This window comes from Desmodus rotundus, chromosome 6 (genome assembly GCF_022682495.2).
Source record: "Desmodus rotundus isolate HL8 chromosome 6, HLdesRot8A.1, whole genome shotgun sequence".
Classification (NCBI taxonomy): domain Eukaryota; kingdom Metazoa; phylum Chordata; class Mammalia; order Chiroptera; family Phyllostomidae; genus Desmodus; species Desmodus rotundus.
In genome coordinates, this window is record NC_071392.1 from 86,782,310 (window position 1) to 86,795,643 (window position 13,334).

General features: G+C 40.0%; 1 long non-coding RNA gene across 1 annotated transcript in view; it reads right to left on the reverse strand.

Annotated features, from left to right (window-relative positions):
- Positions 1 to 13,334, reverse strand: part of LOC123480204 (uncharacterized) — a 54,773-nt gene that overhangs the window by 13,131 nt on the left and 28,308 nt on the right. The window contains exon 3 of the long non-coding RNA XR_006656113.2: positions 7,876 to 7,985. This is a non-coding gene — a long non-coding RNA (uncharacterized lncRNA). The remainder of the gene's footprint in view (positions 1 to 7,875; positions 7,986 to 13,334) is intronic.

A 13,334-nucleotide genomic window follows, 5' to 3' on the forward strand; every position in this document is an offset into this window, starting at 1 on the left:
GAAAAAGCCAATATAACTTAACTGTTTTTTTTAATTGTCCGTATTGAAAATAAAAAAAAATGCTTTCTAAAATTAAAAAAAAGGTAAACTCACACAGAATAATTAGATAGGAAAAAAATATATAGTTTCCACATGGGCAAAACTATAGGTGGAATTTTGGGTACAGATTGAACATTTGATGGCCAAACAAGTTTCTTTCCTACTTCCGAATATTCATTACTTCCTTTGTAGACTCTAGCAGGATTCCAGAAATCCCCAAGGAAAGCGTGCCTGCGGCACAGAACAACAGCACACTCGATCAGCTTGGTAAAGGACTCTGCCATTCCATCAATAACCGAGACAAAAAGAAGACGTAGCCTTTTGCCAAGAAAGAGAACTGAGAGTTACAGGTTGAAAAAAGTCTTAAGGGAGGGAAAAATTTTGTAAACTAAAAATAATTCTATTTTAAATCCCATGCTGAACAGTGAAACAGATGTAGAAAAGGCAGGAGTACTGAACGGGGAGGCTATGGGAATGAATACTTTATAAGTTTTACTGATCAAAAAGGCAACTCTTCACTTCAACCTACTGGTAGGACTGAGAATACTGCAATTCAGAAAAAAAATCTTATTTAAAGATATCTGGGCTTCAGGAAAATGTAAGAGTTCTCCTATCACAGTTCTCTGTTAGGTAGGCAGATCGATTCACCTGAACACAGCCTCTTATTCTGTAAAGTTTTAATGCCCATTTTACCAGGCAAGTGGTCCTCAGCTTCCAGGCTAAAAAGATCAGATAGCAATCTGTCTCCTTTAGTCAGGAGGTTCTACATTGTGGAAGAGGCACCACTGAATTCCCCATTATTTTTTCTTCTGGAAGCAATGATGCACTCACTGCAGAGGTATCATTAGTAATTAACATAATCCAGCATGGTGCTTGGTATATAGTGACATTCAAAGGTTTCTCAAATGAATAAATATGCAAATGCATGCTAATAAAGCACACGTTTATTTCTTTGAGTTGATTACCATTTTCATCATCCAGAAACTTTTATCTTTTTATTTAGATTCATAAAAAAAATTGTTGGAATACATGAAGCCCAATGTAATATCCTGGGGACTTTATTAGGCATTTCCCCTTATTTAGATCCTATCATTTAAAGTTATATTGCATTTAAAATAACTGTTTTAATATTTTCCAGGAAAAATCATGCAGATGACAGATGATCATCTTTCCTCCAAGTCTCAATTAGCATATGGTGTATCTATTTTAATTTTGATATGTAAAATAAATTTCTACTAATGTTGATATGTAAAAGGAAATGCTTTTATTTAGTTTGTTGAATATTTATTATGACTTGGGTTCAGTTTTCATTAGGCAGTTAGTGAATGACTCACTGTACTAGTGATGCTTCCTAGGAAAGGTCACCATAATGAGTGGACCCTGGAGGTTAGCTGTAATCGGTCAAGGCTCTATCCCTTACAGATGCAAACAATGACATTCCATTTACCTAGCGGGCCTGAAGATACTGGTATTAGAAGTTCCATTGATTCTTTTTTTTAAATAACAGCTTTATGAAAACATAACTCACATACTATAAATATCATCCTTCTAAAGTGGTTTTTAGTATAGTCACAAAATTGTGAATTCTAGAAAACGGTTATCACCCCCAAAAGAAAACCCACAGCTATTAGCGATCATTTCCCATTTGTCCCTCCTTTTGTTCTCTGGAAACCACCTTCTGCTTCTATGGATCTGCCTATTCTTGAAATTTCACATAAATGGAATCATATACTATGTGGCCTTTTGTGTCTGGTTGCTTGCACTTAGCAGAATGTTTTCAAGGTTCATCCATGTGGTAGCATGTATAAGTACCTCATTCCCCTTATGGTTGAAGAAGAGGTCATTACATGACATTAACAAGGTATGATAGGGAAGATTTAAGAGCTATAATCCCAGGTCCAAGATGAGCAATGTTGACTCTGTCCTTATACCCTGTATTTCTCCTTGGAGTTGAAGGGACAGTGATGGTCGGAGGTTCTCCGAGTCGGGAGGACGTGATACACAGCACAGCTGGGGGAACTGGAAAAATGGATGGGAAATACCTCATCCTGTGGGAGGGAGAGGAGGAGCAGTGGGTGGGAGGAAAACACAAGGGTAGGAATTAAAGCGATTGTGCCTGATGGGGTCTGTTTCTCTGTGGTAGGGGAGCTTGGTGCTTCTCTGAGGAGGCAAAAAGTAGAGTTAAAATAATTGTGAAAAAAACTCGGACAGGCTGACTGAGGCTATAATCCATACATTTAAAGCAGAACTAACTTGCCCAGTGTTTTGAATTTTTATCCAACAAAGTTCAGCAGTCACATAGTAGGGGCAGAGAAGAACTATTACTGAGTTGATTCTTTGACTATTTTTGTTGTTTGTGGTTTTTATAATAGTATTTGGGAGGACTTGAACTTAGAGGTTTGAGATAATGAGTAAATAATTATTCCATGGAGCTTTATGGAAACCAGGCTAAAAGAGAAAGAATGGAAAACACTGGGAAGATGCAGCTGGGGAAGGAAGGGAAGGAATTAATGACCTGGAGACGTTGGTCTCCCTGAGAACAGGGGAAGGGGCGGTAAGGGACTGGAAGCTGTGAGCATGGGGCTGGGGACAGGGCTAGAGCTTTCGGAGCAGTTTTGAGTGACAGCAAGGTCACCCATGTGACCATGGGAAGGGATGACTGAACGAGAGTGCAGAGTGAATTCAGTGCAGGAGAAAGGGAATTGTTCGATAAACAACACTATGCACTTATTATGTGGCTCAAACTGGGCCTTATGTTGTGAAAAATGAGTGATAAGATATGGTACCAGCCCTCAAAGAATTTCTATTCTATTTATGTTAGGTAAATGAGTTCAAGAAGATATTAGAGATTATAGAAAAAAAATTGGGGGTGTCTTTCCTGCTTAACATGTTATCTACTTTTTCTGAAAAATTTTCTTTATTTGCAGGGTTTGAACCCTGGCACTGAGGCTGTGACTTTAGCTAATATTGGTTGGTCCTGGCGTCCACCTGATTGTAGCTGGTTCCATCATTCTTCAGTACCGCTCTGCATGTGAATCTCTGCCTGCGACGGGACTGTAAGAATTACCACTAGGACTGTGTGGCAGTCACACTCCAGTGTGTGGACAGAGGAAAAGGTACAAGTGGCCTGAAGAGATGGAAAATAATTAAATGAATGAAAAAGAAGCCAAGATAAGAAAGATACTTTAGTATTTTTTTTCAAGTTCAAGTCCTATTCCTGAGGAGAGCTACATTTCTGCTTTTTCTACTTTTATCATTGTCCTTTAAAATTTGCTGGAGCTGTTTTCTCACACTACAGTCAAAAAGTCTGAAATAATAGAAACTAGGATGAAGGGCCTGTCCTGGGCACAGAAAACAGCAAAAGGGCTACTCTTATTGATTTCACATGAGTGAGGCCTGAGCGATAAGCAAGACTTCATCCACCTTAGCTGAGATTCGAAGGATGAGTAGTGTTTATCAGTTGGACAGACTGGGAAGTTGGGAAGAGAATTTGAAAGAGAGTTGGATGGAAAAACAATGACTCAGAGCTTCATGTAGTGATTTAGTGAGTCTGCATTCTTCTATCCGCAAATCCTTAATACCCTTAACCTGAATTATTATGTTCCTGGGTGTGCAGACAGGACACTGAAAAAATAGTTTAAAAGAAAAAAAAAAAGGTCCAGTCATTCATTACATGAAAGTCCTGGCCTGAACGAAAACGATGGGTTCATGTGAGGCACGAAATCCAGGAAACAGATCAAATGACCATAATACCTGGCAAGTTGAGTGGGTTTTACATCTCCATGAGTGGGGAAAATAACCCCACAGAGGCATGCTGCATTCATGTCCTCTGCTGATCTAAGGCTCAAGATTCGAGACAGCACTTTACAGTGAAATAACTTTTCAATTTGCCCCATTATTGTCCCAGCTGTTGGAGCCTGAGGTTCCTCTGTGCAGGGCATTTGCCTCACAGAGTAAGCACTATGGCTTTGCAAAGTGGGTTCCCGGCTGTCTCTCTGCCTAACTTTCCGTCTCGTATCTGCTGAGCCGTTTTTTCTCCAGATGAGGAGGAATTCTGGTAACACTGCAACAGTCTGCAGTGATCTGGTTGCTAGAACACCCAAGCCAGTGCCCTTCCGGTGATGGCAACGGCATTCCAGGACCACCCGCAGTCCCAGGTTTTCCTTGGTCAACGCCTGGCTTCGGTACTAAATGGAAAAATATGACTGAGCTTTTAAGGGTCAATGTGATTTTTTTTTTTTAAAGAGCAAGAGCTGAACTATGGAGGACAGTAAGATTTTGGTCTCTAACATATTTTACTGTATTTCAGAGTATGCTGAGGCAAGACAAGGTTTACTTCATTTCTTTCCTGCCTCATATTCATTCCTGAAGTGAGGAACACCTTTGGAATAGATAGGCACAGTGTTTCAGCAGGATAACATAGTCTATAGTTTGAAAGGCAGTCAGTAAAGGTTTTATGTCATGCAGATGCTCTACTCTTAAGCATCTGAATAACTCATTCTATCCAGTGATTTATTGAATGGACCCAACAGCAGAGCCCCTTCAAGATAGAACCTGGAGTTCTACAGTCAAGGGCGTGCAGTAAAAAAGACTCAAGGAACATGAAGGAGGCAGAGAAGACGGAGAATGGCTGGAGTGAAGCAGCTACCACTCAGGCGTCAGAGGTGCATTTGCAGGGACTGCAGGAGACAGCTGAGCACTGCCAGTCCTCTCCGTGTTTCCATGACCAAACAGCCAGGTGTTTGTCCTTCCCACCTCGTACTCTCGGAGGGTCCTTGCACAAACTTGGGTCTGAGAAGGGAACAGACCTCTCTTCCTCCGTTACACAAACTCATTCCTGGGTATGTCTCTAGTCTCATGTTTCAGCCCCGCCTGCCGGGGATGTTCACGCTCTGATCGAGCTGACTGGCGACCAGTAGGTAGTTCCAATGGGTGTTAAGTTTAATTTAAATCGAATTTACCATTAAGAGTCGCCCACGAAGAGTATCTTGGTTTTACTGCCATTTTAAAGGTATGCAACTGCAAACTATAAATAGTTTACCAATCTGATAGTAATTCATTTTAACTTGCAGTTCTTTAATGTCACAGTTTTAACATCTTTCCATGTTTATAGGCCATTTCTGGTTGTCACTGTGTTCGTCCTTTTTAGTTACCTTTTCATAGTCTTTAAAAGGCTTCCCATTGCAATCTTTATTGGTTTGTATGAGTTTTTTATCTGTTAAGAAATGTGTTTTTATCTATAATTTTTGTTACACATATTTTTCCTCCTAGGTTGTTTACTCTTTTGATTTTTATGGATATATGCTCTGGTATAAATTTACCAAGATTAATATGAGAAGTTAGTAAGCCAGCAGAGGAACAAATAACCTTACAAAATTCATTAGGTTTTATCTACACAAGTGTATATTGAAAATTAAAAAAAAAAAATGGAACAGTGACAAAACTATAAAATTCTCTGGAATAAACTTAAAAAGACTGTTCGGTATCTCCACACGGAAATCTGGGCATTGTACCAAGGGCTATGAAGAGCTCTGAATGCAGTTCAAGCCACGCCCTGTTCCAGGGCAGGAAAAGTTAATTTTCTATCTCTAAATAGATGTGTATATGTAACAAAGTGCCACTTCCCATGTTTTTCTTGGAACTAGGATACTAAATCTAAAATGTAAATGGACTAATAAATACTGGATAATAGCTCCTCAAATTAAGAAACAATCAAATAGTGAAAGAGTTTTGGCCTAACAGATATTAAGGCTGACTTCAGAGTCACTATAATAAAGAAGCAGTATAATAGCAAAGGAATAAAAAGATCAGCAGAAAAGAACATTACCCAGAAATGTATCTAGCATATAAAAAATGTAGTATGTGACAAACGTGGTATTTTAATTCCGTTATTGAAGAGCGTGACTTATTTAATAAGTGGTGTAGGCAGAAGTGGCTATTCATTTGGAAGAAGACAAGCATAGATTTCGACTTCACTTGTGGAGAAAATGAAATGTAGAATAGCAATAACTTAAACACAGTGAAGAAAGTATGGAAGAGAACATACAAAAACATTTAAAAATCTCGACGGTGAAGGCTAACTGTTCAAGCAAAAGAGCAAATCCTTTTCAAACTCTTCCAAAAAATAGAAGGGGAAGGAAAACTTCCAAACTGACTTTATGAAGCCACGTTGCCCTTGTACCAAAACCAGACAAGGAAACTACACGAAAACTGCAAGCCCACATTCCTGATGTACGTAGCTTGAAGAATCCTCAAACCCCAAAATGTGAGAGACATGAGGTTTATTTGACTAAATAAACGAAATGTGAAGCCCTGGTTTCCTTCTTTCTCAGGGCTGCTCTGGCCATTCTCCGGGGTGATGTAATTTTAAGGCTGCGTTAATCCCTCCCTCACAGAACTATCCCTCCAGGAGCCTGTCACTGATACCTGTCATCCCTGTTGTCAGCTCACCCCTTTAGGTTTCTAAAATGATTGTTTCTTTTTAAAAATGCATCTACTCTTGAGAAATCATTTCAATAACTGCAGGACATTTTAAATGAGACATAAGGATGATAGCTACGGACAATACAGGAAAGAGAAGGAAGGCCATTTGTACATGAGAACGAAGAACCTATTGCAATAGTGCATGCCAACAGATTCGGTAGCTCTAACGGCAGCCTGGGGGTCTCTGCGTTCTCTAAACGTGACCCTGGGTACTTGCCTGTACGCAACGCTAGTTAGTCACACCTTTTGCAGCACACACCCACAGCTCCAGCTGCAACCTTTCTCCTAAACCCTGTACCTGCATTTCACTGGGTCTTCAGGGTACCTCTACTGGGATGATGATGCACAGGTATGCCAAACTCGCATTTCCTTCCACAAACGTTGCATTTCAAATGTCTATTTTAATACTCTTTTACACAATACTTGCTTAATAAATATTTTTAAATGAATGAATGTAGAACTCTTATTGAAATTAATCTGCCTGTACCACAGGTTTTTATTTAACGCCATGTGGCCCAGGTTAATCACAGATTGTCAAATCTAGCGAAGAGCTTAGCGATCATCTAATTCAACACACTCCTCTTATTTGTGAAGAAACTGCCCCCGGTAGGGGAAGTAAATGTCACCGAGTGGCAGATGTGAGCATGGAACTCAGGTCTTTTGACTTTAAATCACATGTACTTTTAAGTCTTAATTCTATATAGCAATTTAGATCATTTATTGCCTAATTACTGTCTGGCTTAATCTTTCCTTCAAACTCAAAATCATTATTCAGCTTCATAGCTACTTCATATTAATATCACCTTAAGTTATTAATCCCTTTGCTGATTTTAGATTCAATTTATGACATGGAGTCTTCTTTTTTACACTCTTCCCCTTTTCAGAAAAAGCTCAATTGAAATTACTCAAAGTGTCTCTTATTTAACATAATACAGTTTTTGAATGCCACGTAGCCAACAATCTCCCTAGGAAATATGCTCAATTTAAACGGTGCTGATTTCATCTGGATGAACAGAAGCCCTTGTCACTTTGTGAAACACCTTGTGCACTGGGAATCACTTTTTAAAAAGGTCAAAAGTCTTTAGGGCTTACTGAATCAATACCATCTACTCAGGGATGAACTAGTGCTTGCCCGTTCATGGCAGAAGATGGACCCCTCTATACAAGCAAGGGAAGACGTCTGTAGGCGGGAAGGGACACATTTAAATTTCGTGTAGAATTGGACACAAGCTTGCCACACTTGAACAGGTGAGGAGATAAAACGTCAGGCTAAGAATTTGAGAGACCAGCAAGCTTGAGGCCCATAACAATATAGGGGAAAGCGTTACAAAAGCAAGCAAATTAGAAACTCACTTCTGAAGCTGTGACCACATCTTCTCTTACAGCAAACCTGAGGTTCTAAACACACGTTGGTGCCAGACTTTGTAAACACTAGGGTGGGTCACCGGTGAACTCTGAAAAATCTGTTGACGAAATACACAACAAATTCAAAATGTAAATGATTTATGACGAGTCCCTGACTAATTCTCTGAATTAGTATAAAAAAGGTTTAACTCCTTTCAGTTTATCTCAAAAGGGCATGTTTCAATTATTTTTATTAAAAAAAGTATTAAACTTAGAAATGTTTGATTTTCCTTTGCGGTCTATTCTGTACATGGACTGTTATTTTAAAACTCTAAAAAACCACCTTGCCTTTTATTCTTTGTATGGTTATAAACAACAGTAGTATTTTTGCAAGAACTCTATTCATGCTTCCATATCCAATGCTCAACTTTCACTGCATTAGGTAGGAAAGAGAGTAATACTCAGAGGTCAATGTCAAAGTTTAGAAGTAGTTATTTCTTTATGGCTTAAAGGTTTTGCTGCATTGCCATCTCAAATCACCTAATATTTTCAGACCGTCTTTCCAGTGTACAAGAATTATACTTTGAAGGACTCAGGCAGACTCTTATTAGAAAAAGGATGAACCAGTGTTATGTGCTACACAAACAGTAAATTGGAAATATAGACCAAAACAGGGCTCGACAAAGTTTATTTTAACTATGTTAATGCGAAAATTCCCCCAACTTGGAGAAGCATAGAACACATGGGCTGACAAGAATTCTGTGGTTTGCATCCTGTCCGTGATTTTCGGTGTTAGTTGTCCAGTTTCTGCTCGAACACCTTTCGTGATGGGGAACAAAGGATTCCTTACGCAGGCTCTTCTTCTTCAGACAATTTGCATTTTAGAAATTTCTGCTTTTATCTTTTAAAAAAATCATTGCCCAATCTGCTGTCTCACTGGGGTTTTGTTTAATCTCTGAGGCACATCAGAGTCCTCTGTCTTCTCTGGGGCTGAAATGAGGTACAACAAAGGGAAAATCTTGGCGGTCCCTGAGGATGGGATGCAGAGTGGACATCATACAGTAGGAATACTGCTAAGTGAGGCTAACGGGTCAGCCCAAACACAGCTTCCTTCCCCCCAAATGCAACACACAAGTAGAACCCAATTTACAGAAGAATGTCTGTCCCAGTCAACTCAAGGGCGCCCGGAAATGACCAGGGAGCCACTGCTGACGTTTCCTGGACATCTTTTTTTCTCTCCTTGTAAACACAGCACGTTTCCTGCCTCCTCACCAGGGGCTGGACAAGCTCTTTGCAGGTCCACCAGGCAGCCCGGTGGAGCTCTCCTGTCTCAGCCCACGCCATCTCCCAATTTCAGTCTTTCTTGTCTGAGGTGGAACAATTTCTTTCTTCAGCAGAAAAAATGGAATACTGGATGTTCACACACCCTGAGCTTTATCATACTTTTAGGATTATCCTCCTCTTCCGGTTTACAGTCCCCTTGTCCTTCCTGGGGTAACAGAGAAGTTCACAGCTTTGGTCCCACGGGAGCTGGTCTACAAGAGCTGGGCGGGCAGGTGACAACCTAGGAAGTGCAAGCAGGGAGCAGGTGATCGGTATGCATTGGCACGGGCTGCCAAGAGGCGGGCTTCCAGACAGTCTGTGGGAGTCCTCTGGGTACAAGAGGGGCATAGTGGGTTTAGGGGCTGCAGAGGCAATTGAGGTGTGAGGCTTCTGCAGCACTGGTGCCTTTGAAGGGTGAGGTTTCCATATAAAGGTCATGCCAGGCACAGGCTGCAAGGTGGTGGAGTCAGGGCTCTGGATCAGGGTCTCTGTCCCAGCTCCACACAGTGGCATCATAGACCCCAGGCTGTGGCTGGAGAAAGCAGGAAAATCCCTCCTGCAGTGACCTTGGGACACTGTGCTTGCGTTACCCTGAAGGAGAAATGGGGAAGGTACTCCATCACCTGTCACAGGGTAGATATGGAGGGGTGCATCTGGAGCTGAGCCAATGACATGATAACTGGCGAGGAAGATGGGACATGAGCACATTCAAGGGCCCTTCTGCCTGTGTAGGGCGACCTGGCACAGAGCTGGGGCTTTCTGCTGGGAGCCTTGCCTCCCACGGTAGTTAGGAGAGCCTGGCCAGGCTGGTATTGGACACAGGCAAGCGAGATGGAAAAAATGTGACAGAGAACATATTTGGAGAAAATCTAAGAGGCGCTTTATTTTGCTATTTGAATACATCATGGTGAAAATCCATGCATTCCTTTGTTTTTGAAAGAGCATCAATGAAGAAAGGCCTTAATGCTAGCAGATGGGCCCATGATAGCCTTGGTGGTTATACATCTACCTCTAGGCTTAAATCCAACTTTGTGAATTAATCTGTGACTCAACGATAAGTAACAGTGTTACTATGAGAAAATAAGTTTTATGCTTAAAAATCATCTACTTATAAACAGAACAGTCAGTTTTTAGGCAAGAGGATACCCTCAGTTATCAATTAAACATACAGTTGATACAGTTCAAGTTTAAATCAAAACTACCAGGTTATAATAACAATGGAACAAATATCAAGTTGTTATTTATTGAGAGTTGATTTGAGGGAATATAAGGCATTGTTTCCCAAAGGTGCAGGTTCAAAAAGTAACATAATTATGACGACTGACCAGGGCACCATTGAAACTTCAGAATGACTTTTCTTCAGGCGGTAAAGGTCTCGCACTTCTCCATAAAGTGTTGGTATTGTTCTGATGGCTACTGCCACCATTTTAACAGTCTCTAGCTCAAAACAGTAAGAGGAAGAAAACAATCTTCCATAAGGTAATGAAACTATATGACAAGTAATAAAGAAAAAACCGCAAAATTCTAAGATGCCATATTATTGAGTACAGATACTCAACTTTAAAGCATTCTCTAAAAAAGAAGAACCCACCATCCAGGAGGAAGTAAAGAAACTAAAAAGAGGCACAAATTTAGAAACTAGGACTCATCAAAGTAAATTCCAAATTCAATATAAAGATTAGGGTACATAGATTTTCGAATTGTGTAAGTGAACTTTACCACGGTAACAAGGAACATGAGGTAGTGAGGTAAAAATTATTTGCTTCTACCTGGAATCTTGGGAATTTTATTACCTCTCTCCATTTCTAGACACAATAGAACACAATTTGCTCACAAGTAATGGTATATTTCAAATAAATTTGTAATGTCTAAATTTCAGGTATGTAAGTTTTGATTACTCAAAAAAATTGATTTCTTTATTCTTTCAAAATATTCTTTATTTTGAAATTATTATACATTCACAGGAAGTTACAAGGATATTGCAGAGTGGTTCTGGGCACCCTTCACTCTTTCCCCCGATGATGCCATCTTACACAATTACAATACGACACCAAAACAGGAAATTGAAACTGGTGTACTGAGTGTACAGTTTTATATATTTCCATCACATGTGTAGATGTGCACAACACAGCTGCACTCGAGATGTGAAACTATTTCATCACCACAAAGATCTCTATCTTTATAGTCACCCCACCTCCCCCAGCCCACCCTCCCTAACCCCTGACAGTTACAAATTTTTTTTCATCTCTATAATTCTGTCATTTTGGGAATGTTATAGAGATGGAATCATATAGTCTATGACCTTTTGGGAATGGCTTTTCTTGTTGAGCATGATGCCTTTGAGATCCATATCAGTTGTGTGGCTCAATGGTTTCCTCATTTTTATTGCTGAGTAGAGATTTACTTTTTTCTCACATTGGCTTTGGACCAATCTAGAATTTGGTTCCTGGCATGGTATCCCTTGCCCTAATGAGGTGTAAGGAAATTTTTCTAGAGATCCCTAATTCCCCAGAGAAGTACAGTAGCCAGCAGAACTGACCTACTAGGGGAAGTAGAGACATGCTTCAAAATCTTTCAGGCTCGTGAGGCCAAAGAACTTGGAGGGTAAAAAGTCACATGTAAATATTTAAAACAAATCAGGCCTTGATACTTAGAATTCAGAAAGTGTTAGAAGAATTATTCTATATAATGTAAGTACAAGAACAGGATTAGATTAAGCTGTTTTTACAATAATAACAACCAAAGATTAGTAAGTACGATGTCATGTTTCCTTTAGAAATTACTTTTCAAAGAAAAATGCTCAAGTAATGTTAATCATGTTCTTTGCTATGACATGTAAATACGAGGTCTGTCCAGAAGGTACTCAGCCATGTAATCATATAATATGAAAAATAGAAGCATTTACTGAAGAAGATACAAGATACAAGAAACATTGTACATAGGACAACAATGCCTCAGTTCCCTTCAAAGTAGGTATATTGGGATCTCCATCAGCTGTCCTGTCATATTTTTCTGAATCTCATCGATGGTTGGGAATCTGTTTCCTTTCAAAGGCGATTTTAGTTTTGCGAAAAAGCAGAAGTCACAGGGCACCAAATCTGGGCTTTTGGGGGGCTGAGTCACCTGGGTGTTTTAACATTTCACCAAAAAACTCTTCATGAGACGTGATGCATGAGCGGGTACGTTGTGATGAAGCCGCCAATCACCAGTTGCCCATAGCTGCAGCCTTCTGAATGACCTGAATAGTTTCCTGGGAGGAATGTTCAAGCTTAATGCAAAATCTGATGCAGATTCGTTGCTCAGTCATTTTGAATGCAATGGCCACACAGTACACATGCTCACTCAACAGCGTCTACCGCCCCCACTGACCAGTACAGTGAAGTTGTCATTGTTCATGCATGTGTGTGCCAGTCCATGCTCCTTGGCTGCCAGGTTACACAGATGTTGCACAAACTGTTCTTGTTATATTAACAATGGCTGGACTTTCTCTAGACAGACTTCATATTTATATTCTTTAATAAAGTATTTCTATTCATAAGTAATATGAATATAAACATAATTGGATAAATCTTGAATCTCTTGCAAAACACCCAATTTATAGTTGAGACATCAGAAGTGATACCAAGAGCTACCACGTGGGGGCAGTAGACCCTAACTGCATACTCCAGTGGGTGGGTGTTGAGAGTGGTGGCACTGTGAGAGCTAAACCTGCTACACTTTACGTCTGGAGAAGGTTCAGACTCCACACTAGCCAGTGGTGGCTGGCCAGGTTGTTTCTATCTGTGATTGGACAAAAGGTGTTGGAGACATAGTGTACTTTCAGGAAGAAAAAAATTTTGAAAACTGTTCTGGTCCATAATTGTTTTTCCAAATTACAAATTTTTACACAGTGGGATAATTAGTTAAAGTAAAACTAACACTGCTCTTTTTATATAGCATTTCTTAACACATAGTTATGACACCATGTCAAAATGTAACACCGTAAAGGAACTTCTAAAGAGTGCAAAAATAATACAGACTCTTCTACCCCAGCAAAATATCAAAGATTGGTTTTCTTCAGTGGGTAAAGTGGTGGGTTTCTGAAATGGGGGACACCAGGTACAACTGAAAGTGGAGATGCTATACTGGAGACGGTTTGATCATGT